Source organism: Mya arenaria, chromosome 1 (assembly GCF_026914265.1).
Source record: "Mya arenaria isolate MELC-2E11 chromosome 1, ASM2691426v1".
NCBI classification, from domain to species: Eukaryota; Metazoa; Mollusca; class Bivalvia; order Myida; family Myidae; genus Mya; species Mya arenaria.
Genome location: NC_069122.1, coordinates 12060280 through 12086045, shown reverse-complemented (window position 1 = coordinate 12086045; position 25766 = coordinate 12060280). Strand labels below are relative to the sequence as shown.

Below are 25766 nucleotides of genomic sequence, written 5' to 3'. Positions count from 1 at the left end.
ATTGTTTTCAAACAGTAACTTGATTCCTAATAATTGCCTTAGTGTCCACAACACAGTGCAACGAAAGGTATGTTTTGTTGGGTTTTTCCTTAGTTCATGAAGTGTTCAAGTTGTATTGGCAATATCGGCAAAACAAAAGGATTTGGCCATGCAGAAGTAACATTACCCATACTAAGTGAGGTGCACACTCCAATTTTATATGCCCTAATATAACAATATACTTGAAGGTATTAAACTAACAAACAACTGCATCAATGAACGCCTTAACATAGAAGTGTATATGCATTTAGTCAAACCTCTTTAAGTGATATTTTTATTTGATGACATTATCTTGACAAATTTATACAGTGCATTTCATGATCTTGAAAGATTATATTGTAAACGTATGTCGGAGTATGAAGGACAGCATGGTAAAAAGTGGTATTCAGATTCTATCATCTAGTATAAAATTTTGCATTTACAATTTATACGTGTTATATTAGTAGTATTTCCAACCTCGATTTCCAGAAAGTGTGAACACAATCGTAGTCTGGATAATGCAATTCTATATTTATCATTCATATTAATTCTTGAAGAAATGTGAAGAGAGCAGTAGCCAATTGTATAAAACTGGAAAGGTTATCCACACGTTATCGTTTAGCTACTTAGCAAATTAGAGCAATTTGATTGGTCTACAGTAATTATTAGATAAATATTGACCAATCAGTAAACATTTCGGCTTACTTTAACCAAATCAAAGAAATAAAATATTTTATACAATTGCTGTTGTAAAATATAAATAACACTTGAAAACATTTACTGTTTAAAACAGGTAGTGGTTTACCTCGTAAGAGGCCAAGCGAACATGCCTCAAGACAGCTTACTCATGCTATGTATGCCATTTTAAAACAAACGTATGTATATGCAAGTAAAAAGTAATGTCGAGCTATCTTAACGTACCACAATGTTTACATATCGTATAAACGTGAATAGCCGTCATAATGTAGTATGTGCGAACATGTTCAGGCTTAAAAATCTGCAAAGTTTAAGTGAAGGTTTGCATTCATTATTTCGTTTAACATTTATATGATTTAGAACGTATATCATGTGTTAGCTCAGAAGAGTAAATAATCTACTGATTTAAGGAGATCTTTTTCGTTAATATGTAGTTCATCTTAAATCGAGTCGAACGAAAAAAAATATTGTGATTTAAATACTAATGAAACAGTTGTAGAACAAAGGTGATAAAGAAAAAGCTTATTTGGAGACTTTCGATATCATAATTTATACTTGACTGTGACGTCAGCTTAAAGTTTAAACGTAGCCATACGTCGAACTGAAACCATGTCAACGGAGAACGGAACGATTGGTAGCCAGGGAGAAGTTAACGGTGATGTCATGCTTACCCACTTCCGGAAGAAGGACGATGATGACGCGAACGGTGAAGTTGAAACTGAAGAGACGCAAGTTTACATCGAGAACTATAAAGACAAACTGCTAATATACGGCATTAACGACTCTCCACCTATACACGTTACCATCATATGCGCACTCCAAGTAGGTGTTTAATAATTTGATGCTTGCTGTGTGATAGGGTTAATAAGTATTGAATGATCGATGCGCCCTCTATTGATCGGTGCAACCGCAAATAAATGTTCGATGTTTGTACTTTACCCATGGAACAATAAATGGTCATCTTCGGTGTCTATTTGGTCCATTTTTCATCGGTACCCTCATCAGCATATGACTGATGAATTCTTTTTTAACTGGTGCACGTAAATGTACGATGAACCTGTTAGATTAGATAGCACAGTATATACATTTATGATGCACTGATTCCATATGGAAGCGTCATACCTGTACATGTGTCTTGGACGGGTTGGGCATGAATGCGCTAACAATAATGTTTTTTTTTTCTATAGACAACTTTTACACCAGCTATTGTTTTAATTTATCACAAACGAAATTGTAGTCGATGGTACAAGCAATAACCAATGATTTCTGATCATTCCTGCAGTATTTATTTTGTTTGTGTGAACTTTTAGAGATAGAAAGGAAGAATTATCCATATCCACGTTGAATGGACAAAAATAATAGGGGTATATTTGAAAAACACAAATGACTACGTTTTTATTTGATGGCAAATAAGATGTTTTTATGACGAACATAAGACAGAACAACTTAGGCAGACCAATGCCAAAATAATACAAGACAGCACACAAATACCGTTGACACTAATATCAATGAATCGTTTACTAATGAACAGCCGTATGGGTTTTAGTTCGTAGACGAGCACCGTAAAATGTTAACGTTGCTATTTGGGGGAAATATGTATACTGATATTGAGGTAGTAAAATCATATATACGGCCGAAAGTGATTGACGGTTGCCAGTATTATTTCAGGAATGAATTGCGGGAATTACGTCATTATCGGGGAATGAACGCAGTTGGAGTGGAAAATGAGTGTGGAGTCCGAAGGACTACAAGCGTAATTTAACACGGCCCACTGCGTTCATATCCCCGATAATGACATCAATCTCGCAATTCATATATACACAAAGAGCTCATTATTACTTTCAATAATTGTTAAAAAATACCTCATTCCATGTTAGATAACGTTACAATATATATTTCTCACTCATTCTATAAATAGAACAAGCCGTCCTTAGCCGGAAATAGTTTAGCATATAACGTCACAATTACGCGGGAATAAATGGTATTTGAATATCTGTATGTAGTTAGCTAAACATATGACATTATGTAGTTAGCTAAACATACGACATTGGATATTCAAAATCGAATGTTTTGCTGGCACGACATTAGACATTGGACATTCAATATCGAATGTTGTGCCAGCACGACATTGGTCATTGGACATTCATAAGTGAAAGTCGTGCTGGCACGACATTGGAAATTGGACATTCAAAATCTAATATTGTGCTGGCACGACATTGGACATTCAAAATCGAATGTTGTGCTGGCACGACATTGGACATTGGACATTCAAAAGTGAAAGTCGTGCTGGCACAACATTGGACATTGGACATTCAAAAATGAATGTCGTGCTGGCACGACATTAGACATTGGACATTCAAAATCAACTGTTGTGCTGGCACGACATTGGGAATTGGAAATTCAAAAGTGAAAGTCGTGCTGGTACGACATTGGACAGTCAAAAGTGAAAGTCGTGCTGGCAAGACATTGGACATTCAAAAATGAATGTTGTGCTGGCACGACATTGGGCATTGGACATTCAAAAGTGAAAGTCGTGCTGGCACGACATTGGACATTGGACAGTCAAAATCTAATATTGTGCTGGCACGACATTGGACATTCAAAATCGAATATTGTGCTGGCGGGACATTGGACATTCAAAAGTGAACGTCGTGCTGGCACAACATTGGACATTGGACATTCAAAAAAGAATGTCGTGCCAGCACGACATTGGACAATGGACATTCAAAATCGAATGTTGTGCTGGCACGACATTCGGCATTGGACATTCAAAAGTGAAAGTCGTGCTGGCACGACATTGGACATTGGACAGTCAAAAGTGAAAGTCGTGCTGGCACGACATTGGACAATGGACATTCAAAAATGAATGTCGTGCTAGCACGACATTGGACATTCAAAATCGAAATGGCACGACATTTGGCATTCAAAATATGTCGTGCTGGTTAGTTGTCTAGTTAATAAATATTAAGTTTGGACTTATGATAGAGAGAGAGAGACTTCGAATGATCCTTTAAGATTGATTTTTGCAGATCACGCGTCCATGATGTAATAATGTGGGACCAGTACTGTTGCCCAATTTAAATGTATGTTTTATATTTGAACAATTATTGAGCGCGATATTTATGAAATGTTGCAGATGTTAGCACCAATAAATTGAAATCCAAATTGAACATAATTATAGTCATTGTATACATAAGGGCAGTAGATATATCGCTACATAATGATCCTTTACAATTGTTATTGTATAACCTCAATATGAATTATTGTTTGGTGGGACGCAATTTTGCAATCGATTGTGTTTTTTGTTTTTTTCTTTTACTCATAAATTGTGTTGATTCCATAAATTGTTGATAAACAGCATACGTCTTATTTCAATTGGATAGTTTTAATCCATCAAAGGTGGACACCCTGTTGAGAGCGGAATATTTTCAGTAAAGGTGTTATATTTTTATTGCTCAATATAATCCGCAGAAACAATAACGCTTTAACTAGCTCTTTCATTTCACATTTTATTACTTTTATAATCATCAAAGACTTTTGTTTGAAAAAAAAACTTATACAAGGTTTGCATACTTTTGGTGACCAATAAAAAAAAACTGATATTAAAAAGGAATAGGCAATTTTGTGAACAGATCTAAGTAAACCTCAGAAAATGAATGAGTGTCCAGCGGATGATTTCAAACCGTTTTGATTTTGAATTTCCAATGTCAAATATCGTGCCAGCACAACAATCGATTTTGAACGTCAAATGTCGTGCCAGCACAACATTCGATTTTGAATGTCCAATGTCCAATGTCGTGCTAGCATGACATTCATTTTTCAAATCCCACTGTCCAATGTCCAATGTCGTGCTTGCACGACATTCGTTTTTTTTGAATGACTAATGTCCAATGTCGTTCCAGCACGACTTTCAATTTTGAATATCCAATGTCCATTGTCGTGCCAGCATAACATTCGTTTTTGAATGTCCAATGTCATGCCAGCACAACATTCTATTTTGAATGTCCAATGTCCAATGTCGTGCTAGCACGACATTCTTTTTTGAAATCCCAATTTCAAATGTCCAATGCCAGCACGACTTTCAATTGTGAATGTCCAATGTCAAGTGTCGTTCCGGCACAACATTCGATTTTGAAAGTCCTATGTCAAATTTCGTGCCAGCACAACATTCGATTTTGAATGTCCAATGTCCCATGTCGTGCCAGCACAACATTCGATTTTGAATGTCCAATGTTCAATGTCGTACTGGCACGACATTCATTTTTGAATGTCCAATGTCGTGCCAGCACGACTTTCACTTGTGATTGTCCAATGTCCAATGTCGTACCAGCACAACATTCGATTATGAATGTCCAATGTCCAATGTCGTGCCAGCACAACATTCGAATTTGAATGTCCAATGTCGTTTGTTTAACTGACTTCACACAGCTTATTTGAATCACTTTTAAACGTAAAGTTGAATCGATAATGAGAACAATACATTTAACATATCTCAAATTATCATTTTCTAACATTTTGATTTTATTTTTTGTGGCCTACTGAAACATTACAAGCAATAACACTATTTAATTGACATGTTCATTTGTACATCATGCATTCATCGGAAAATATTCACAATTGCCGAAAAGCAGTTCATTTAAGGAATGGAAGTTGGGGTGTAAATATAAAGCGGTGTCATATTTGAAATTCCAGGGGTAGTTTCACAAAAATATGTTAGCGCCTAAATTCCATAAAATCGATTGGAAGGCGAATTAACTTTTAAATGAGGACAGGTCCTGGTTTGAGATCATTTTGATTTCATGATGATACAAAGTATCTTGCACAGATTGGATGTCAAGGTCAACATCATTATTGCCCGAGTCTTTATTCTATCACTGTTGTATAACAGAGAAAGTTTTTAAAAATTGTCCATCACATAATGCATTCTGTACAAGATACTATTTACTTGGACCTTTATTTTAATTAGCACAACTCTTTGCCACTCGAACATTGATCGTACGAATAAATTACCATTTTACCAGCCGATTATGTTTGGAGGAATTAAATGAAGGTATTGTCCAGGGTTCATAAAGGAAGTGCGTAGTCTATAATAGTTGACAATAAAAATGTGACTATGACTTTGGCTATATGTTAAAGATGCACTTTTACTCCCAAATAAGATGAACTACATTTAATACAATTGTTTTAATTTAAAGTAAACAATGGTTCTTATGAAGGATACCGAGTTTAATATGAGAGAGGTGGAGAAACCGCGGTATTTCTACCTTATGAAATTATAGAAACTCACTGTAAATCCTTTAGAACCCACAAGTCATTAATAGATGTGCACGTTCAGCTATTAAATACACGGTTACAATCTTGTGGTCAGTATTAATATTTTCCATTAATGCATTTTGTAGTAAGTAGTAGGTTTATCATTCAAAATTAATGTTTGTTATACATGTGTATGTGTTGGTTTTAAATACGAGTGTCATTTATAAGATTATGAGATTATAAGAACGTGTACGTCCATATGCACGCAAACAAATCAAGGTTCGCCCTGTAGAGTATGGCAACTCCAAGCTTTATCCATCGGGCATGATCTTATATAAAGCGAATGTCTTTTTATAATAAACAGTTTTTTCTGCATACTGGTATTGAGAATTAATAGTTTTGTAATCAACAAACTACGCTTTGACATAACCCGTCCAAAAGTCAAATTAGGTCTTGTCATTACACCAATACACAATTTATAATAAAGGGGTATACTCAAGTTTGATTTACAAACATATGTTGGTTGCCTTTTCTCCCACCTCAGATAAGTAGATCCTATAATTTAACCATGCTAGAATTTCTTGTCTTGCCCACGGGCGCAGATAAAATGCTCGTATGGAACTCCTTTTTAATGGTCACTATATTGTAATTACCTCGATCCCTTGTTGAAGACTGTCGTGTGTAGCATCATGGAAATCTAGCCTGGTGGCAATATTTAGCACGCTAATTAATTATTTCGCGCTTTAAATGTCACCATAAAACAGTTTTCACGCACCTTTCAAGAAATAATGCTTCAGTCTCCTTAGAACTATTTAAAGACTGATTTGACTATTAACATAACCCGAATCACTGCGCGCATATCCATGACAACCACGAATTATCGCATATCCATACACAATTATTTTCACTAAGCACAAAAGAGTTCCAGCAAAAAATACACTTTTACTTCATTTTGTTTTCTTGAGGTGGGAGAAAAGGCATCTACCATAGCCGCTCGTGTAAGATAGGTTCATCCCGACCCTCGCGCAGGGTGGTTTGCGAAAACTCGGTAAACCTCGTTTCCGCTAAACACCCTACGCTCGGGTCGGAATGAACCTATCTTACACTCTCGGCCATGGAAGATACTTATAGTCTTCTGTGTAGCTCATTTGACTATAAAAGTCAAAACAAAGTAAGCACATGGGTTGTGTACAGATTAAAAACAGCGATATTTTGGCGCTTTTCCGACTAAGGATTTTGTGGCCACGAAACTATTAATTAAAAAACATATAAAGGCTTATAATATTTTAACTGTAATCTAATCATTTGCTTTTTATCATTAAATTCAGTGTGCTTCCGCTTTAAATGACAATACTTTGGACAGTGACCTTGGACACGCGATAGATAAAGGTTACACCTGTGGTAATTGGAAATTGTCAATGGCTGAGATCGTGTTTCAAGTGACCTTGCTTACATACAAATTGAGGTCCACAATGTAATCATCTATATCCAGATGACATGATTGATATATTAACCACACTCACACACTGAAGCATGATTGTGCATTTGTAATAGGAATAATAAATCCTACCGGACACGATTTTGCTTATATTTGATAATCAGTTTTTACCCTCATATGCGTACACACAGGATGTTGTTAAAATACGTGCGTTCTTTTTATTCAAGGTCCAGCATGTTCAATGCATTATCACCATAACTACCAGCTTGTTTACATACATTTATTATTTTAATCGTGAAGTAAATGTGATGTTGAATCTTTTTAACATTGTTTACGGTGAACACAAGTTAGGATCAGGTGAGCAATACCATGGCTTTGTTTTAATTGTCGGTAGCGATACCCTACTGTTAATCATACCCGAAGTTTCTTAAAAGTTAAGTCATAAACAGTAATGACGGATTCCATGTATTTCGAATAATAAATATTGTCAACATCGGTACCGTCTGCGAAACGCTTAGAGTATACTGACAATTTTTGTCGATTGCGCTTAGACGCTTGAGAAAGCAAGAAATCTATTTTGGGACTGCATGCGAGGGTAGTCATTAAAATGATCACATGCGCAGTATATAAATATTGCATGGCTTCGAGTGTGACAGTACATATTGTCAACATGAGGGAAATTATGTAACAGTATTTACCCAAATGTTGACAATATGCATTGTCACACTGGAAGCCATGCAATATTTATTTTATTATACCGGACACAGTTACACTTATATACATAATTATATAAAGATTTTTCACCACTACACAACTTTTAAATTTACTCAATATATTCTGTAATTATCATTTGTTTATACTAGCTGTTATTTTGCTGCAAATGTCGTTTAGAAATGATCACATGCCACAGTACGTAATAACTAATGATGACTAAGTCAAATAAAAAAATATGATCTCAAAGCTTGAAGTATTATTGCCAGCAATTTTAGTGTGTGTTTACAACTTCATAAATTAAGTCATATATGCTATGTCGGAAGACAATATTTTGCTTAAAATGAAAACTTAAAAAACAAAGGTAACTTTTCGTTTTCCACACCATTTTAAATGGAACAAAGGGCAGTCTATGCGGATTAAAGAGCTCCGCTTTCTTTTACTTCCGGAATTTGGTTAGGTGATTAGTTTCTTCAAAAACTTTGACATACCTGTTTCAAAGGTATGTTGGTAAAAAACTGTTTTCCCAAAAAGCATCAAATTACACCTAATTTATCATTAATGTACTCTATGATATCGAAATTGCAAAAAAAACAATTATACTATAAAGAAGTATTTTGGTTATTGGTTGTAGTGGGGTGCGATCCCATGCCGGTGAAGTCGAAACAAAAAACTATCGCCTTTACCACAAGGACTTATACAAACGTGTTGAATGTGTTTACCTTTTTATAATGCATTGATAACATTACATAATAATGTCTATCAACCAATCATCAACAACAAACACGTAGCTAAGTGACCATGAGCGCTAAAAACGTCAATGAAAAATGTGGTATTAAAAGACGATATTATAGTAAATATCAGCATTTGCTTGGTATCTTTGTTTTAACACTCCTGATATTATGACAAAATTTATTTTGTCATACAAAAAAGTGCATTTTGCAAATACCTGAGCATGTACCGTTAATGCAATTTGTGAGTCTTTAACCTCATTTTAAATAACAAGCAGTTCAGTTGCAGTTGACAATTTATCTTATATATTCATAAACATGTACAATAATATGGCTTAAATTAAGTAGCGCTACTACGCATTTGATAAAGTACACGAATGCATGAGAAGAATATGTAACAAACAGAAAGCAAGATACAATAAATCACATAACAGTAATGGTTACAAAGTAGAATATTACAAACAACAGTAATTGTTTTGTTTTGCTTGAATTGAATGGACAAAAATCATTTAAATATGAAGGTAATATATGGCAACACATTTACTCAATTACCTATCTGAATGAAACAAAAGGATCACTAAATTAGAAGACAATTTTTGATAAAATAAAGTTGCTTAATGAACTTTTGGTAGCCAAGCCACTTTGATTCTATATCATTCTGCAAAACAATATCAGTAAAAAAACTGAAATAAATCTTACATGTGTATTTGTTTAAACAGAACCCCAAACCTGTTGCAAAATGTTTAATATGAAAAAGGTGTTGTGTAGATTTAAATTGAAAATTCAAGTATTTGAAATGAACGGTTTAATGATACGACTGAACAAAATTTCAAATCATATTTTAAACAGCCTTGCTAAATTCAAGTTCATAGTTCTGTTTGGACATTTAACAGGAAATATTCGTGTACACATGTATATTTTTAATTTAAATCATCTAGAGTGACCCTTTTGTCTTGCCTTCCAAAAAGTAGTTATATTTGCACCTTTTTATCTCGAGTATTAAACCCTAAAACATGCTGGGCCTTTAGAGAATAACCTCATTCACTATCAAATGCAAATTAAGACAGATATCACTACAGGCAGCTGCGCTTATCAATCACTTCTTCATATTTGTGCATGCATAATGGGTTTTATAGCTATGAGTTATTATTCTAATGTCGACTTATATTCAAATAGAGCGTCAATTTCTTATGAAGTAGTATATTTTCTTAACAAAATCATTCATATACATATGATAACAATTTCAATGACTACAATGATTAGATTATATACAAATGTCTTAGTGAGACTTATTATGTACATTTCCTAACACGATGGATAATAGCAATTGTCTTTGTTTCCATTGGTTTGCCTGGTTTTCTCTGAAAACAATACATAGGGTGAAAATGAATAACCCCGTCAAAAGGTCATAAATTAACATGTGCATATTAGTACACTACCATATAATGAAAGAAGGGGGCACAAATAATGGGTTCATCTCTGAACTAGGACGTAAAGAAATCTAAATCAATGTATGGTTGCTTTGTTATAGTGAATTTAAGATAAACAGTATGTATTAGTTGTGTAATTTTAATATCAAATAAATGTCACATATTCATAGACAGCTCTATTTGTGGAATCTTAATATAACATTTTCTCCCAGATATTATGTGTATCACTGGCCTGAAGCCACAGTTATCTTGACAAATGATTCATATAGGCACTAATCCGGAGGAATGTTTGCAATTCATTGTCAAATTGTGTGAAGTTAAAGCTATAAAGCTACTCTACATACCGAAAAATACTTAAATTTTCATTATCATTTACAATATTGTATTCGAGGAGGTTGAAGGCCTGTAATTACTGTAATTTGTTGTAGTGTTATAGTACACTCAGCGAGTGACACACACTTTCCTCACTCACTCCGAGGAATTAAGTCGATGACCGCGGGTTTTCTCCGCGCATAAAACTGTTTCCCTCGCCGTAAACCGTCTGAGTTCCTCCGGGTTGCTGGTTTAGCGCGGAGGTTAATATGAATGGTAGCATCGAAAAAAGTCCGAGTTTATGACCCTACGGCGGAACTCCGTGTCTGAGGAGATAAGCAAAATAAAAGTAGTTCCTGTTCAAACGTTAGTAGTTTTCTATTCACTGCGACAGCAGTTGGTCAAGTGTAACCCGTATTTCAGAAGCGTGTTTCGTTCTGACGGAAAATGCTCACAGACCAACAAAGTCTACTACGCAGCACCAAGTAGTACTTTGCAGGGTATTATATAGCTAGACACGGACTGCTTTGGTTACAGTCATCTGTACCAATATTACTGCGTTGTATACAAATTTTCTAGCCTTATATTTAAACTTGGTGGATAATTGGAAGCCGTTAATATAGTAATGATAATGCGCAAGAATATACGGAATATTAAGACGTCCGACACAAGGATAACTATTCACAGGTTACAAACTAGCACGTTCAACGATATAATGTAGCACGCATGAGTTAATAAAATTAAATCCACGGATATCTTTGGAGATAAATATATTTTTTAGATTTATGTTTTGTATTGCAAACAATGGAATTCAGTTTTTTAATATAAATGAAAATATAGATATAATAAATTATAAGTGTAGTATATTAAATCAGAGAGATGTTGGCCAGCTATTTATAGTTTACCTGTTATGGTTATTTTTTAAAAATAGCTTATGCAACTGGTCAATATCTGGGTTAGTCGATGTAGGAGTAAAGTATACTGATGTTGATATATTTTTACCGCGGTGAGGTCAGGTAAATAATAACTAACACAATCAAACTACATTAGAAGCTTTGGAATTACTATGTGGATATGGTTGTGAATAAAGACTAGAATCAGTACACATCGGATTTGACTGGGTTTTAAAACGTTTTACGTGTTTTATTTCTTACTTGCATTGTGGCAGCGTATAAAAAATTAACTAAGACGTTCAGCCATGTAAAAATGAATGCAGAAACACCCAAGATGAATAGAGAATTTCTAGAACTATATAGGTTATGGATGGTCGCATGTATTCGCCTTACGATGGTCAACTGTATACTAAGAATAAGAAGCATTAGGAAAAGCCCGACTCTTTTTTATTTTAAAAAGTATTATGATTTACAATGGACTTACAAAAAGCAATAATAAGGATAGATAATATTTCCCTCTCTCGGTTTTGACTGTAAATATGCAGCTTCTAAATAAATGCAAACAAATGAAATTACCCTAAATAAACACTAAAATTGTTGGGCCCACAGATTGGCTCAAACACGTTCAACGTAAATGTTTAACGTCCTCAAAATAGAACAATGTGTTCATGTGATCAATGAGTGTGTTATGCAATGAATCTGTACTGAGTATTTTAACAAACTGACTTATTGAAGTTATACCTGTTTTCAAAGTCCAGGAAATAATAGTCAGAACAAAAAGTTCCTGTTTATGTAAATCATAATTCATAATTAAGACTACTATTGATATTCTGTTTCTTTATATTCTTTTCTACTATAATGCATGTTCAAAATGAATGTTCAGTATAACGAATATATTACGAATATAATATTTGCCATCTTAGCATATAATTGGAAAACAACAACATATCTTTTCAAAGATCACTGTTAATGTATACTACCTTATTGGCAGTAAGTGCACATGAACTGTTAAGAATCATGTTGACTTCCTAAACAATTTAGTTGGCGAGAGCCAAATGGTCAGGTTGATATGCTACTGCTTCGGAGGGACTCGTTCATGTTTTTGCAGCAATTGTTTCCCTAGGTAATGCATCTGAAAATTTTTATATTATAACTATTTCACTTATTGATACCGAAATTGCAAAACAATTTAAGTATAAAACATATTCTGGTTTTACTTGGGAGCAATCCACCGCCGGTACAGTCACGGAAAAATGATAAAACTAACCACAAAACCACATGCCCACAGTGACTCATACACAAATTTAAGGATAACTTAACCTTTTAGCATGTGTTGTAAAGCTATTTGAAATTGTGGACTTCAAAGACAGTATTAGATCATATATCAACATTTGTTCAAGGGTTCAAGTCATCAGAACCTAAATATTTGCCACACTTGATTTCGTCATACAAAGAAAAGTGCATTTAACATAAACATAAACATAAGCGAGTCCCTTTCAAAAAAGTCCTAAGGATGCTAGTTGTATTTGTGTTTATCTTTACAGCAAGGCTTGTTGTCACTTTCCGGTCAACTCATCGTGTCCCTTCTCGTGGCTGAAGCGGTGTGTGCTTCGAAAAATGACGCGTTTAAAGCACGCCTCCTGAGCTCAACACTGTTTATGAGCGGAATCACCACGTTCTGTATGAACATCTTTGGCATCAGGTATGAAACAAACATTTCAGGATGCACGCATTCGATGAACAGAAATGTTATCTAAATAATTGTGAAACAGCATGTGGAAATGACATTAGTTATACAGTGAAAACTACAAGGACAAGACCAGTAGGCAAACATTTAACCATGACCAGGTTTAGAAAAAAAACGCAAGTAATGCTTGGGGCGAGAGACAAACAACGCAACATCGCAACAAGACAACAAAGAATACAACACATGCCTCACTTAACATTTGTTAAAATATTAAATGTATTGCTGTTCATTTGGTGTGTAAAAACATCTGGTCAGAGTAAGGGTAGTGATTTCCGACTTCACGATTATCAGAGCATAGACCAACTGAGTTCATACACAGATTAATTGCTATTCTGAATTATATAGAGGATACTTATTAACCTCAGTTCAACATTGTTTCATGAGTGTCATAAAAACATATTTACATAAATAATTTTAGTTCTTCTATGAGATCACGAGTGAAATAAAGTACAATCTGACACTGAATTCAACATTTTTTCTTGGACGTTTTATGCTCATTTTCGGAAATTTATTTGTATTTGAATTTATTTTTCTAAATAACTCTTTGCTAAACATGCATACTTTTGATTGCTGATGACTTAGACTGCCGTTCCTACGCTGGCTCGTGGGGAAATAGTTATCCAAGAGGTTTTTTTAGTTCATTTATCTCGTGTTTCAGTGCAAAAATATTGAAATAATATACACAACTCAACTCAACTAAATATTTTTTTATTATATCACAGTTTACATTTAAGTCAAAGCATGTGAAAACTCATTGTAACTAATAATAGGTTAATTATTCATTAATGCATGTGTGTTATGCATTTATGTTCCTAATAATAACATTTAATGCACGAATTGATTTTAAGTTGAACAGGGCATGATTACATTAACAAAATATTAGTGTTGCTATTAACGGAGTTAATATTTGAAAGGACAAAATTGTTAAAAATGCACTCTTACTCCCAAATAACATTTACCACAAATAATACTATTGTTTTAATATTCCAAAAAGGATAAATACAAGTCGAAAACGATAATTCTTATAAAGGATTCCGAGTTTAATTTGGAAAGAAATGTGCATAAAATACAGTATTTTTACCTTATGAGACTATAGTAGATACAGTTAATCTTTTAGCTTTCACCTATCATTTATTATTTTCTCGTTTATACCTATTAAATACACGGTTATAATCTCGTTATCATTCATTTATATTTTCCATAAATACATTATTAAGTAAGTATTTTAAGTTTTATCAGTCAAAAATTATGATTGTTATACATATGTATGTATTGATTTTGAATACGAGTGTCACTTTTACAAAACAAATGTGGATTTACATTGGTTTCATGATATATGGATATTGACTCACCCTCACTGTTAGAGGTCAGTCTAACTCGCTTGTAGACAGGTCGTTTCCAAGACGGGGTGAAAACAACGCCTCGTTGTTAATATGGCGTTTGTTGGGGTATTTTAATTTATTCCGTCAATTGTTGTGTAAATTTCCCGGGAAATTTGTATAACAAAGTCAGACAAAGCTAAAAAAAGATATCAAATACATGCAATAACATTGAATTTAAGTTGGAAAGTTTGTTTTCGTTTCATGTTTTTACGAAAGCAATCAGCTTTAATAAAAAGTTTAAAAAGGGATTTCCAAGTCAATGATAAACAGTAAGTTGCGTCGTTTATTTCCAAATAATCTTTATTAGAATTGACATAATTTACACATTCAAAAGTGACGTATTCAGTTGTATGCTTTAAAGAGGAGTTCTACAAAATTGATATTTTACTCCTTAGTTTTAAGTGAAAATATCAAATCACTGTTGTTTTATCCCTGATAAAACTCCATATTCACCGAAAAGCATTAAAGAAACGATGTTTGTGTTAACACGTATTATTTTTTTGGGAAAATGCAACTACAGCGCTGAAAAAACGCTTCAAAATAATTTGACGTAGTATAATTCGGTTGTATTAGCAGCGGCATAATCAATGGTGTCTCCTGGGTAATCGTTTTCACATACATTTGACCGCAATAAAACACATAAGAAGAGAGTACATTTTGAACCATAACATGGTTTTCAGTACAATTGTGGAATTATATACATAAGGAAAAGTAAACGTTTAATTCAAACTTAACCTTTTTCAATTACGACCATGGAACAAGTTCTTGCGCCATTTTAGTAATCACTGTCGTAGGCACGATGTTACATGGGAATCTGATTTGTTTTGTTGTTGTTTCTTTGTGGAGGAAACTGGATTATTTGGAGAAAACCCACTTGATCGGTTGTATGACCATGAACCAAACTTACATGCGCCCGGACCGGGAATCGAACGCGGGAAGTCATTTACTGGGCTAACTTGACAACCTTAACATTTGCAGGCACTTTTTCGGAGAACATATAGCATGTATTGTGAATTGTTTATTTCCACCAGTTTTCGACTCTTTGTATAAAATTATGCTTATGTTAACAGATTGATTCGGCGTATGATTTTTTTTGTTTTTGCTTTAGATCAATATGTAATGAAATTCTTAAACTATAATTTCCAGGACGATAATTAATTTCTTTGAATAGGATAAGGCTATGTTCACCTTTCTTTTTAGACTGCCGTTGTTTCAAGGTGCGGCGTCTGAGTATGTGATCCCGCTGTTATTATTGGCGGACACGGACCAAACGTTCTGTACCAGCGAACCATCTAAAGAAGGTACAATGTTACACCTATCATTTCTTTGGCTATAGATTATACTATTTAACAGGATATTAATGAATTGATTATACAATTACCTACAGCCTTAAACAATCATAGTTTTTGTTGACAGGTCAATATATATAGTATTGGTATCGACTGTAGCTTTGATATGTATTCTGTTTATCGCAAAGTTTCTTGAATCGACATTCGGTTCATGTTCCATAGAACAAAATAATTCTTGTACATGGTAAGTTTCTTGGTTTCTGTACTTTTTTATTTTCATTACATCTTTCTTTAGAAGGCGGGCAATCACCCGTTCCAGCAACGACCACAATGTCTCCTAACTTTACGAATTCCAGTTTAGGAAATTACACCAACAACGACGAGATCACCATGGACAGAATCATCTACAATGTCCAAATGGTAGGAATACTCTTTACCACAGTGATATGATTATGTTATTCGTGTTTTTTAACCTAACATGTTACAGACAACTACAACTATATTCATCATGGTTTTGTTGTCGTCATCACCATCATCATCATAAGCAGCAGGAACAGAAGTAGCATCAAATGCTACTATCATCATTGTCAGCTGCAGAAGCACTTGCAGCAGCAGCAGCAGTAGCAACATCATCGTCATTATAATCACTATCTAAACCGCATGTACAACAATACCACATCAACAACATAATCATGATAGTTTCTTTTTAAAGGCAACATTACGAGTTTACTGTACATGGCTATGAGTGTGCAAGGATTGTTTTAACGCGATGATTTTTTACTTTTTCTATTCAAGAAGTAGTTTGTTTTCAGCTATGTTGATATAAATAGATTCTGTTACTGTAGCTGCTCATTTATTATTTACCGAAGTGGAAAATTTACCATTTTATGGGTTGCAAAAAATAGAAAAAGTCAAACCACCCATTAATGACTTTACAGATCCAGGGTAGTTTGGTATTAGCAGGCTTCGTCCATGCATTGCTGGGCTTTACCGGGCTTATCGGAGTAATGCTGCGTTTTGTGGGACCACTTACGATTGTGCCCACCTTAACACTGATATTCATCTTTATTGTTGGACCCGTTATCAAATTCGTCGAAGTGAACTGGGGAATCGCCTTTTCGTACGTAACTTGTTTTACTTTGTCCCTGGTGGCCAAGCAGTAAGGAGTGAAGTATTAATATTAGCTCTAAGCTATCTCTTCAATTATTTTCCCTGTATACTTGTGATATGCTGATATATTAACAGCATATGAATAAATACTGTTCAAACCAAGCACCAAGATACGAACAGTACATAGCGGATCTCACATGAGTGCTCATTCCTACGGAATATAATAAACGAACTTTCTGAAATTGATAAAAAAAGACCTTTGGCGATTTTTTTTAAGTTTTAGTAAATTAGATGAATAAAGTTCGTATTAAACTTCCACGAATGTGAGATTCCTTTTATTTTATACATACCTATGTGTCAATTTAACATAAATATGGATAAAAAAATGCATTAATTTTTGACCTTTTTAATTATCTTAAACGACCCTCGATTAAAACTTTAAACATTTTACATCGATTGTGAAGGAAGTTGTATTTACTATCGTTGGCACGAGATCACACGATAGGGCGGTCTTGTGTTATGTGGAAATCCGGAGTACTCGAGAAGACCCACTTGTTCGGCTAGCTGGTGCTCAAGGGCTGTAACTCTCGTAAGAAAGATTGAAATGAGAAAGAAATGGCTGGTGCTCAAGGGATGTAACTCTCGTAAGAAAGATTGCACATAATCTGGTTTAAACCCCCAGTGAATTTACATTTTACTGACCGTTCCAAAGCGGTACCTAACAATTCTTGGTACAAACTCATTTCTATATATATATATATATATAGTATTTATGCACTGTGCTGTTTGTAGAGTTTTGTGTTGTTCTATGTTTCTTGTTTGTGAATATGTGTTCTATGTCTTTGGCGTTTGCCCTTGCCACTAAACCGGGTTTATGTTTAAACTTTTTGCTACAGAGCATGTTTCTGTAGCTTTTTGCATATATATTGGTGACAACATACCAACCTTATATACGTTTAGGACTGGCACTAGTCCATGATTATAACATAAACATGGACATCCATTTAGAATTTCCGCTGTTGATACAGTGTTTTCTGATCAGTATCACACAGAAGCCTTGTGCGCATGCGTAAACATGTGTGTACATTTATTAAAAAAACACTTGCGGTAAATGTGACCTTGGTCTGCACCCTGCCAAATGCAACATGCCCATTCTATATCATAAACAGAATTATGCACCTATTTCTCTTCAGTGCCAAATATAACTGCTCGTTATATTGTTTCCATATCGATAACAGTATCTATGCACCTATTTCTCTATTGTGCCAAATATAACTGCTCGTTATATTGTTTCCATATGGATAACAGTATCTATGCACCTATTTCTCAACAGTGCCAAATATAATATGCCCGTTCTATTGTTTCCATATCGATAACAGTATATATTTACCTATTTCTCAACAGTGCCAAATACAATATTCCCGTTCTATTGTTTCCTTATCAATTACTGCATCTATGCACCTGTTTCTCAACAGTGCCAAATACAACATGCCCGTTCTATTGTTTCCTACCTGTTTCTCAACAGTGCCAAATACAACATGCCCGTTCTATTGTTCCCATATCAATAACAGTATCTATGTACCTGTTTCTCAACGGTGCCATATACAACATGCCCGTCTTTTGTTCTCATATCAATAAGAGTATCTATGCACCTGTTTCGCAACAGTGCCAAATGCAACATGCCCGTTCTATTGTTCCCATATCAATAACAGTATATATGCACCTGTTTCTCAACAGTGCCAAATATAACATGCCCGTTCTATTGTTCCCATATCAATAACAGTATATATGCACCTGTTTCTCAACAGTTCCATATTTAACATGCCCTTTCTATTCTTTCTTACCCATTCAATTGTTTTCATAACAATTGCAATAGCTATGTACCTGTTTTTGAACCTTGCCGAATACAATAACAATACCCTTGATCTTGTTTATGTAACTTGCAAAATAAATATGTCCTTTTTATTGTTACAATAACAATTAAAGTAGCAGTGCTCTTTTGTGTACCTTGCAAAGTCAGTGTATCAGTTTTATTTTGTTCATTACACTTTCAGTAGTTTGGATCTTGGTTCTGTACATTGTCAAATACAACATGCCCGTTATATTGTTTTGATAACAATTGCAGTAGATGTGATCTTGTTTCTGTAACTTGCTACATTAAACATGCCTGTTTTAATGTTTCCAAATAAATTGCTGCTGCTGCGATCTTGTTTCTGTAACTTGTTACATTAAACATGCCTTTTTTATTGTTTCCAAATAAATTGCAGTAAAACTGTTGCTGTGATCTTGTTTCTGTAACTTGCTGAATCTACTTTGCACGTTCTGTTTGTCCAGAAGTATTGAAGTAGCTATGAACCTGTTTCTGTATGTTGCAGTATCTGTGAGGCTGTTTTAATAGCAAGCCAAATACAACACGCCTGTTTTATATTTTCCATATGAAATGCAGGTGCTTTGATCATGTACTCTGCCAAAAACAACAAGTTCGTTCTATTTTTTCCAGAACAATTGCAGTAGCCGTGATCCTGTTTCTGTACCTTGCCAAATACAACATGCCAGTTCCCGTTTGGACGCCTTCCTTGGGTTTCCGGATAATTCGGTACCCTTTGCATCAAGTTTTCGCTGTAAGTATATCTTTTAAAATGAAGTCAGATTTATTGGGGATGTTTTTACTCAGTTCTGCGCAGTAATCTCTCCTAACGAGCAGATAAGGTCTCTATCACCAAGTCTAAAAATAGCTTAATTTCAGCTACATTATAAACGTTTGATTACGTTCCATTAAAAAGTCTTGTTTTCAAGATGGAAAATGTAGATATATTTCAAATGAATGATTTTTTTTTTACTTTTTGAATAGAATCACGTGATTTTGACCACCCTCACGTGGTATACATAGTGGTAGTATTACTGCGCAGTCATTGTACGGCAAAGGGAAGAAACTTGTTTGGCGTTTTGTTATAATTATATATGACTGTTGGCGTTTGTGTCTTCCGTCTGGGCGTTACCTTCTGAAATCATTCGATACTATCTGCCACAAGGTGTTTGCTCTGAGTAACGATATTCGTATGTTTATTTAATTGATTTTAAAGACGATTTAAACGAATGCGTTTATTTCATTATACTCCTTTCGTCTGTTAATACTTGTAGCTTAGACGTTTTCAGCGTGATCATTGATACACCAATTAACAGTTGGTCAGGCTCACAAAATCATTCGGTCACAATTCAAAATTTGGCAACATCTTGTGCATTCTAACTTGTAGTTCTGGCGCTATGTTTGAACATGTATACTCCGTTGGTTTTGGAATAAGTGTCCCTTGCATGTAACGCATTCTCCTTCAATTATGTGAATACATGTATTTAAATATCAATTGTACTCTATTAATAATGATGTAGTACATTTTTGGTATCAATACTTGTAAACTGCTTTCTACGGGGGATGATCCGAAACAAAGTAGACTTTTTCCGAAATACAACAAAATTATGATAACTAAGGTATGTTGATTAACATCATTGTCATCGTATCTGAAACGAATAGCCATGTTAGAGTTTAAAATAAAAATGATATACATAGAATGAGATTATCGTTTAACATGGCGACACATACACGAAGCGGTTCGATTCAATGGGGTCATGTTTAAAAATATACGCTTATTGGAAAAAACAATTTTTCATTGAAAATGGTGGTTTTTTATAACTTTAAAAATAATAACAGGATAAACAAAAGGATCATTTCGGAAAGAAAATGTAAATTATTGTTATCTATTCAAAACGAGAAATGACCTTATAAAGCTAGTCTTGATGGCATTGATAATTAAGAATTAAGTGCGTTTCAGCTTACTTGGATTATTGTACCATATTTGAGAGTGTTTTTTCATGTTTTCTCCTACACATTAATTCCCATAACTAAATGGAATCAATAATGGCGTTACTGTTTAACAACTAACAAGCGGATAAATTGCAACGCTATGCACGTATACAGCTGTTATATTAATCGTGCTAAACTGGTTGCTAGGTGGCGATCTGCTCGCTTCGTAACGCTGTGATGTCTGCAAATGTAGATACTGATATAAATCATGCTGAACTTGTTGTTGTGTTGTGGTCTAAGATAGGCTCGCTTTGAAATACCGTGTTGTCCATCCATGTATATACTGATATCAATCATTATAAATGTGTTGTGTTGTGGTGGTTTATAATAGGCTCGCTTTGTAACGTTCTGTAGATACTGATAACCATCGTTGTAAACTTGTTGCTATGTTGTGGTCTAAGAAAGGCTCGCTTTGTAAAAATGTGTTGTCCATCCATTTAGATTCTGATATCAATCGTGCTAAACTGGTTGCTGTGTGGTGTCCTCACGTACGCTGGCCTTTTGACGGACGATAAGAAGAATATTGGGTACAACGCACGTACAGACGCACGGATCCAGATCGTTAGAGACAACCCATGGCTTACTTTTCCGTATCCGGGTTTGTTATTGAATTAATGTATCCCCTCTTATTTGTGTATGTTTTAAAAAAGGATTAGTTAGCCGTTTGTGTTTTGTTTTGATTGAGAGCGCGACAACGTATGTATCTTTATTGAAAACAACATAGACTACTATATAATTATTTCTTAGTTAAAGTGAGGCTCTTATTCATAATAAATTCATACACATGTATAACAAACATAAATTTTGACTTATAAACCTTGAACAACTTACTAAAAAATGCATTTAGGGTAAATATTAATTACTGATAACAATATTGTAACCGTGTAATTAATAGCAGAAGGCGCAAAACATTAATTGATTAGTGAATGCTAAAAGATTTACTGTGGTGTACTTAAGTATAATAAGGTAGAAATACCGTGTTTTGTGCTCATTTCTTTCAAATTAAACTCGGTATCTTTCATAAGAACCATTGTTTACGACATTTATTCATCCTTTTTGGAATATTTAAACAATATTATTAATTGTGTTAAATCTTATTTGGATGTAAGAGTGCATCTTTAATACTATTGTCTTTCAATCGTCTTTGAACTCTTTTAGAAATCATGCAACTTATGCTTCCATGTCATTTCAGGACAGTTCGGACCGTTTAGTTTCAGCGGAGCAGCATTTATATCATGCATGATAGCCACTCTGATATCAGTCCTCGATTCGATTGGTGATTACTACGCATGCGCAAGAGTGTGTCGCGTGCCAGCGCCACCCAAGCACGCGGTGAATCGCGGAATAATGATAGAAGGATTGTGCAGTATGTTGTCCGGGGCGGTTGGCTGTGGGCACGCTACGTCCACCTACGGTGGGAACATCGGCGCGATAGGTGTCACAAAGGTATGATGCCTGTATGAATAGTTACAAAAGACTTATTGATATTTAATACTAAATTTAGTTTTGTTTTGTTTTATTCTTGAAAAACAGATAACAAGTATATCATTTTTTTTTTATTTTTTTTTTTTTTTTGGGGGGGGGGGTGTGCCGGCTTTTCTCTTCATTTAACTAGCTCAATCAAACAAATATTGCTTTTATCAAACCCTACATTATGCTACTAACATAAATTCTCTTCAATGATAGGTAGCCAGTCGTCACGTATTCATAGCAACGGGTGTGATCTACATTTTGTTCGGAATATTTGGCAAGTTTTCTGCCCTCTTCATCAGCATACCCTACCCTGTCCTTGGTGGTGCAATAGTTGTCATGTTTGGTATCTTCTTCGGGGTCGTTATCTCAAACTTAGAGGTTTGTTAACTAGGTTTCTGTATATATTATTAATTTCAAGCTACTCAGTTTATCTATTTATACAGTCGAACCCCGTTGGCTCGAACTCACAGGGACCGGCAAAAATACATCGAGCCTGTGAAAAATCGAGCTAAGCGTGAACGTCTACCTTCAGTATAAAAATTCGGTCCTTTAAATCAAGTTCAAGCTAACGATGAATTCGAGCCGAGCAAGTTTGAGCCAATGGGGTTCGACTGTACTTCCATTTACACATGTTTTGCAAATCTGTACATTTAAGTAAATTATGCTACTATAAAGATAGAACTGAAAACTTTGATTCGTGAAAAAACATCTACAGTCGAAACCCGTTGGCTCGATATCGCTTGGCTCGATCTCCTCGTTGGATAGAGCTTGACGTAAAGAATCGATTTTGTTTTACTCTTTGTAAGCATTCCCGTTTGGCTCAATATTCGCGAGGCTTGAAGTATTTGGGCCAGTCCCTGGGTAATCGAGCCAACGGGTTTCGACTGTATTTCTTTGAAGTATAATCAAAATATTAAATGCAATGGATTGTTTTCAGTTGTTTTCAGTTACCATAGTATTAAAAACATCATTGCTAGAAAAAATAGCAACACAAATATTCCTACAGAGGCCACGTATACTTTTTATATGTAAGCAATCCGACTATGTTCTAGATATGGCAACAGAAACGAAGAAACTTTTGACTTTATAGCATATGCAAGAACTCAGATTTGACTAAAGCTTTCATTTAATTATGTTGACCACTCAAGGTGACGAACATGTCTTCGCCTCGAAACATCGCCATATTCGGGCTTTCCATTTTCATTGGTCTAGCGGTACCCACGTGGGCAAAGAAGCACAAATCTCCCGTGCAAACAGGTATTAATAAAGTAGCTAGTCATGGTATAGAAGATTACATTGCGCCGTCGTCTTAAGGGTATCGGATGTACTAGGAAGCTTGGAATTTTATGAAACATCATTAGCAATTGTGGTAAATATGGATGTCTGGTGATCCCATGCATGATTAACATCATTTGAACGGATTATTGCTTGTTGCTAAAAAAGCGTTTACTTAGATATATTTAAAACAATTACAGGGTGAGAAATTAGGTGACTTTATGGTGTCACACATGGGTCACTGCTGGTCACAAGTGGTGTTAACAAACAATTATTAAGTGAATTAATGAGTTCATTTCTTAATTTCTTTTTTGACAAAAATATATGAAAATATTTCTTAGCCCATAAAAGACTGCTATTTTTTGCTCTTACACGTGTGCAATATTTTAGATCTGCTTGTATTTAAATGATGCAATCCTTGGCCAAAAATTCAGTGTTGCATCGTTCTACAAAATTCCGTCAAGTTGAAATTTTGACACTCCCATTCGAAAATACACCAAGTAACGCATTGGACTAAAACACAAGTAGCTCTAGATATTGCAAACGAACATGAGATAATAAGTTATTTTTAAACAAATCAAAAGAACGCAAAAGATAAACATACTCTATATTTAAAGTCAATTATCCATATGTTTATGAACTTAAATATAAAGACGATATTAACACTTTCATTTTAATCAGTATCTAAAATCAATGGTTATTTGAAATGAAAATACAAATCTTATGCGCAGCTGAATATTCAGATCGTATATCCAATAATCAGGTCAAGCTACGTTCGATAAGATAATGGCGATGTCGATCGGCAATCCAAAGCTGACAGAACAGATGAATACTATCATCAGTTATACATAGTTCAGGTCACGCAATGTTTAATAAGATCTTGTCCGTGTTGGTCGGAAATCCAAACATAAACAAGCAAGATGATTAATTTATACCATTATATACCAATACATGTATTTCCGGTCACGCGATGTTTGAGAAGAATATGTTCATGCTGGTTGGAAATCCAAATATAACGAAGCAAGATTAATCATACCATTATATATCAATATTTCAGGTCATGCGATGTTTGATAAGATCATGTCCATGTTGGTCGGAAATCCAAACCTTGTTGGAACAATCATAGCTTGTTTTCTTGACAATACAGTCCCAGGTAAGTTAAATAAAGACATATATTTATCGGGAAAATACCAAATCTAGTTATTAGGTTTGCAAAAACGACGCTAAAATTCCGAAAATCGGCTAGTGCATATACTTTATGGAGAAATGTTGAAGCCACTCACTTTAATAAACGTAAATTACTTACTTTTGTAACTTCAAGTATTCATTTCATTTTATCCATTTCAAAAAGGTACAGCTGAGGAGCGCGGTATCGCAGCTTGGCAGGTAGCGAAGAAGATGAGAGGGCCGATGTGGATCGGACCGAGTTTAACGAAGGCTACGAGGTCTATGATCCGCTAATTCCACGGTCCATTATGTACTCCAAGCTGATGAAATATATACCATTCTTGCCGTATAAAAGGGGAAACGTAGAGAAGGAATTAGGGAACGTGAAGACATCCTAGAACAATACCATAAATAGTGAAATTGAACATGGATATTATAAAATATTGTTGTTGATATATCTTGTTATTGTATATTTCTCGATGATAACATATTTATATGGAAATAAATACATAATGCAGTATATATTAATGTTTTTATATATTTATATTCTTACGCAATGTTATGTTTTGATTAAAATGCGCGTAACGAAAAAGAATTAAATGGCCCTTTTACACTCTGATGAGTGCGCCAAGTGGATACTACGCAACCACGTTTTCCTTGTCATTATATCGGTATAATATTTCCAAATGGGCCTTTACATCCAAATCGGTGACGACCTTTAAAATGAAATCATTCGAATGAACGCGGAGAGTACTGATTTCAGGTTTTCCAATAATATAATAGTGTATACACGCTATAACAGTTTTTGGAAGGCTTGCTTCAATTCTTAAGGGCCTTCAATAATGTCAAAGGGTGTTGGGAAGGCCAAAAATAAAAATGTTTTAAATATTCATGGTTTGAGGAACGCTCTTTTTCAATTATAGAACAAACATCCTTTGCAACATATTTTAAGGGAATAAGGAGCTAAGCGAATTAAACGTAA

The 25766-nt window shown here is 34.6% G+C and overlaps 1 pseudogene; it reads left to right on the top strand.

The window, feature by feature from the left end:
- Nucleotides 1-962: 962 nt before the first annotated feature.
- On the top strand, nt 963-25296 carry LOC128236997 (solute carrier family 23 member 1-like; annotated as a pseudogene).
- Nucleotides 25297-25766: the final 470 nt, after the last annotated feature.